The following is a 5,357-nucleotide window of genomic DNA, read 5'->3' as shown; positions in this document are numbered from 1 at the left end:
CCGCATCACGAATATTGGACTGTTAGAACTACGAAAGAACAGTCATATAGCCTGGTAGTGCACCGCATACGGACGCAACTACCGCACACGCATACAGCCGAAACACGGCGGCGCATGAGTTGCCATCAAATCGACGCGTACATTGCCGTGTTTTCGCGGGATCTCGCTTCTAAATGTAGCCCTGTAGCAACATCCGTATGCAGCGCATACGACTACGAATGCAAACAGTGGCCGCACCCACTGGCAAGCGGGCTACTACTGCTGTGCAAGATATAACCTGGCCAGTTGACAAGCAAGACCGTGAGGGTAAGCTGACTTAGCTCTCTTGCTGCGTGAGTTCATCCAGTGGTGTATTGTAGTCGTGGTGAAAAGATAGAGCGAGGCTGTCAGAGAAGTCGAAGCCGCATAATTAAATGAAAAGTGGAAGGGGGCTCTTTGGCAAAGTCTCGTGTTGGAAATTTAGCAACGCAATATAGCGCTTACGAAAAACGAAGCATACTGTACTTGTGCTGCTCTCGTGTTAGCTGTCCTGTGTGTTTTCTTTATCGGTCTTGTTATTTTCCGCTCTGCTAAGGCTGAGATCGCGGAATCAAAGCCCGGCCACTGCATTCTGACGGGGGCGAAATGCAAAAACTTCCGCGTGCCGTACGTTGGGTGCACCTTAAAGAAAACCAAGGGGTCGAAATTAATCCTCAGTCCCCCACTACGAATCGCCTCAAAAACAGATCGTTGTTCTGGCATGTAAAACCTCAGAATTTAATTTTAGTTTTATTTTCCTCTGACTACTTTCTGTTGTATGAGCCCATTGCTTTAGGAAGGTATGATCCAGGAGTGAATCGTATAACAGGCATTGGGAGAGTCGGATAGAACTGTTCGAAATAAAAGGTATAGGATAGAATCTAAGGATGCACGTAGTTTAGGTGCACCGGTTCTTCTATCTTGTAGACTCCATGATAAGCAGATTATTTGGTTGGCGCTGTCGGTGTTGCCAAGGTACGCGGCACTGTACCGAAACGCAAAATTGGTTTGCGGTACAAGTGTAGCGGTATCTATGCAAGAATATATTCTATGTTTCACAGATACGGTGCGCTGCTAGGCCGGCATAGCCACGCATCAAACCGTAGGTTTTGAAATGGCACTCAGCGCGGTAGCTCAGTGGCCATGGCACTGCCCTGCTACGCACGAGGTCGCAGGTTCGCTCCCGGATGCGGCGGCCGCATGCCAATAGAAAGGATATGAATGAATGTTTGCATACCATGCATTGCGTGTACGTTAAAGAACCCTAGATGGTGAAAATTTAACATGCGTGCCTCATAATCGCATCGTAGTTCTGACATGTAAAACAGCAGATTTTTTTTTTTCTTGAAGCTGTTGAAATTTTTGGGGCGGCATCCTTCGTTGAGCACGTGAAGGGCAACTAATTGAACTAGATTACCTTAGCACTTACGGTGCTAATGACAAAATAATGGTGCGTAAGCCATACCGGGACACGCGACGTAATTGGACCAATATTCAGCACCAGAAGAGCGCAAAAAGTAAAAGAATAATCGTAGAATCTAAGCTTATACAAACCGATAACGCTGTCCTGAGCAGCGACACAGTATTTTACCTAAAGTAATCGCGAAGCCTATTCGCGGTTTGTGAACGCATTCCGGGAGTTCCTTCACGTATATACTGGGTTTCGTATTTTGTCTATCGATCTGCGTACAAATAAATGTTGCTCATTAAACGAGCCATTCTTTTATTAATGTTGTTTCCGCAACATTTTTTGGTGAAAAGCAACGTCGTGGAGATCTATTGAAGCGATAATGGGCTAACAGCTGCGTGCCTCCCATTATTTTCCCCCCGCGTTATGGCCCGTCCGCGGGAGACTTATCGTGTTTGACAGTTAAGATAGCAAGGGCTGTGTGCGGTCGCCGGGAAATAGCCACAGCAACGTTTCCATTCCACCGACTTGAGTGCGTGCCCGTATTGCGCGAGGCTGCGTGCCCGTATTAGGCCCGTATTGCTCGAGGCTATATAGGGCAAAAACGCGTGCATTTTTCTCGTTTTCTGCAAACTGTGCCAAACACAGCGCGTTGCTTTTGTGTTGTTTATTAACTACGATTATACGCGGATAGGCGACGGCCTTTCTTCGTCTACGTTTCGTTGCGTTCGGATTTATAGCTAAAAGAACTTGGGGAAATTTGTTTGTACGCCCGAATAGACTACATTCACGCCTGTACGGGGGATTTCTGCACACCTTTGTTGTTGATGACATTTAACTACTGATATCCCGAGAAAACCGGCCACCGAAGGGTCACCAATCATAAAAAAATAAACTCCATGCAGGGACTAACGAATGTAGGAGGGAAACGAAACGACCAAAATAATATACAGGCGGAAAGGCAGAAAGAAAATATAGTGCAGGAATATAACATCATTTAACTCGGACATAGCCTGCTATACAATAGGTCTAGTCAGAACGCATTGTATCGGCGGCATGCATTAGGTCACGCTCAAAGCGATCGCGGTCACTTCGCGTCTGCCTTAATGTCCAACTCAGAGCGACACAGCTGCGTGCATGGCGTTCCTAATGTTCGCGACAGGTACATTGTCATGGAAAAATGCCACATGCATAACACACGCTGTCAAGATTGACAGGAAGCATAAACAAAGAGCCGAGCAATGAATCAGCACCGTACTCGTGAAAATGTCGAAAAAAGTGCTTGGTCGCTTCTTCCAGTCCTGTTTTCATCAAAGCTGAAGTAACATATATAAAACAGGAAACTCGGCTAAAAAAAATAAAAGGACATCTGTCCATTGTAGGGGCTCTTTGGACAGTCTCACAATTTATCTCTACGGCTGACGTTTAGACAAGGTAACGGATCCCCACCCACTGTGATAGTTGCCTCTTCTAAAGCACCTGCGAAAGCCGACTGTGGAACAAAAAACTCAATGTTTAATGTCTTGGATTGGGATGTAGTACCTCTTAATACGATTTACTATTTATCGTTGTGTTTACCATGTATCTGTGCATTGTGTATTGTGAAAACTGGCACAAGAATAGTTTTCGCAGATTCGTAACGGGTAACAAACCGCAACTACCCAGCGAAGCTTTCTTTGCAGCTTCTCCCGACTTTCCGGGCGCTGTGCTGCTGTTATGGTCTAGGTCTAGCTCGCAGGCGCCGTTGAGTTTTTTGCGAAACCCCCAAATGCCGCTCGCTTGCGCGCATCCCATTGCCAGAAATACGTGAGAAAAAGAAGGCCGCACCTAGAATAATTTTAGAACCACATAAAATTATTTGGCAGGAAGTCAACAACAATGCAACAACATATCCTAGACCTAAGATGGAAACAAACAGGAAGGGTACGCGGCATTAAATTACATCCGAGAAATAACAGCCGAATCTTTCCAAGGCAATGACGAGGTTTTACTTGAGGAAAAAAAATTCGTGAAAGAGAGTCAGATGGAAAAAAAGCTGGTGCTGATGAATTTCTTTTTAGCCCATTGTCTTTCGTTGAGCGCACTTTACCTCCAGTGTGGCCTATCTCCCTAGTGGGTACGAGCCACCATTTGAGGTGACAACAACGACGACTCTGTGCAAACAGACCAGTGCGGCTAGCATCAGCGCAAACCCACTCGCGTCTCAGTTTGTCAGATGTCTTCGAGGAATTACCATTGTGCTTGCTCACATTCTACTGATCTGCCGCATGCATTCGTAAAAGCATTCCTTGAATTGTTTGAATGAGAAATGCTTATACCGGACTGCGTAGTGTACCAACACCATCCATCAATGCTGGCAGATAAAATTATACGCGCAAGCGTAAGTGGCCAGCTAGCGCGATCGGCGAATGTTTGTTCGAAGCCTCGAAACCAGGCTAAGCATCTCGGAGGAGGAAGGTAGGCGGGAACGCGCGTTGTTGACCTCCTCTGGTTCATCTCATGGTAACAGCGTCCTCGCGCAGCGTACGCTGTATGTGCGAGCGTAACCGTGAGCAGCCGATGGCGGCTCAACCTGGCGTGCGCAGATAGAAAAACGGGGGGAAGCGCGCCGTTTTCCCTCCAAAAGGGGGTGGGGGTTGAGGAACTTACTCCGGCAGCTGCTGCGTATGGCGCGATTGCGCGAGCCCTGCCCTGAATACGATCTGCGATGCGGACAGTGTAAACGTCTAGGCGCACCGAGGGCGATATAGCACTCATACGCTTGCGCGTCACCCGCGTAAGTGGGGGAAAGAGTGGCGACGGCCCCTATGCACGTTGCCTGGGCTTTTGTGGCCATAACCTCACGGGCGTCGGAAATGCCGGCGCGGCTGCAGCAGCTGTTGCGGCTTATGCATGAAAGATGCGGTGTCCGCAGCGGCACTTGTGCCGGCGTAGTGTAGTGCCGTATTAAAGAAACGTATGATTTCATAATGTAAGCAGCCCATGTATGCAACCTAAACAGCTTCGCTGGTAATCCGTCCCCATATGAATGTTGCAGCCCCACGAACGTTTTTCTTTTTTTTTTTACGCTGTCAAAGCGACACTTCCTCGAAGGGATTAACTGATCCTCCTAAATAACATTTGCATCGCATCTACGTGAAGCTACTTTGTGTCCGTTTAGGCATTATCGTCTTAAGCAATATACAACGCAAACTTCGTCTACACCCTAAGAAAAGTCTGCACCCTTCGGAGCTCATCTTGTCCCACAACAATAATCATCCATCTTACTGCCTTTCCTTTCTTTAATGTTGTGCGCCCGATACTTGCAGGTAACAAACGGCATGCTCGTTGTCAACGTGGCATTGCATTCTTGACAGGAACGTAGCGAGCGCAGAGTTTTCAAAAAAGGAAACGCAAGTAGGACAAATGATTATTGTTGTAGGACAAGATAAGCTCCAACGGGTGCAAACTTTAATAGTTGCAACTAACCGCCATCACCGTGGCGTACACACACAATTTACATTGATACATAATACATTGCGCGGTAACTTCGCTGTGCCTGGTGCCTCTAACGTGTTTGTTGCCTCTCTTTGCTGCTTTCAACTTGAGGAGGTTTTAGTGCGAATATGCACCATGACAACGCGAAGTTCATGCTCTAAAGGTAAGCTTGTCAAAGATACAGAAAACAAGCTCAATATTATCAAACGCGATAATTTGTGTCGGTAGCCTTTCGTGAATTCCCTGTGGCATACGCTGTCAGGGTAAAATAATGCTGCTGGCTCATGCACAGTCATGTCTTTAAGCTTATATATTATGCTTTTTCGCCCCGTTGTCAGACTAAACCTCGCACGCAACAGCCACGTCACATCAGGCAGGAGCTCTGAACCGATCCTAACTTTCTTGCGTACGTAATCATGCGAACTACAATTACAATCAGGAGTCGAATATTTCG

The 5,357-nt window shown here is 47.0% G+C and overlaps 1 protein-coding gene across 2 annotated transcripts in view; it reads left to right on the top strand.

Moving 5' to 3' along the window:
- The first annotated feature begins 21 nt into the window (after positions 1-21).
- Positions 22-5,357, top strand: part of LOC135895809 (sodium-coupled monocarboxylate transporter 1-like) — a 58,524-nt gene continuing 53,188 nt past the window's right edge. For both annotated transcript variants that reach the window (XM_065423992.1, XM_065423993.1), the window contains exon 1: positions 22-306. The gene's annotated coding sequence lies outside the window, so the exon portion shown is untranslated. The remainder of the gene's footprint in view (positions 307-5,357) is intronic.

This window comes from Dermacentor albipictus, chromosome 4 (assembly GCF_038994185.2).
Source record: "Dermacentor albipictus isolate Rhodes 1998 colony chromosome 4, USDA_Dalb.pri_finalv2, whole genome shotgun sequence".
NCBI lineage: Eukaryota > Metazoa > Arthropoda > Arachnida > Ixodida > Ixodidae > Dermacentor > Dermacentor albipictus.
Note: the sequence above shows the minus strand (reverse complement) of the source record. Positions and strands in the feature narration are given on the sequence as shown.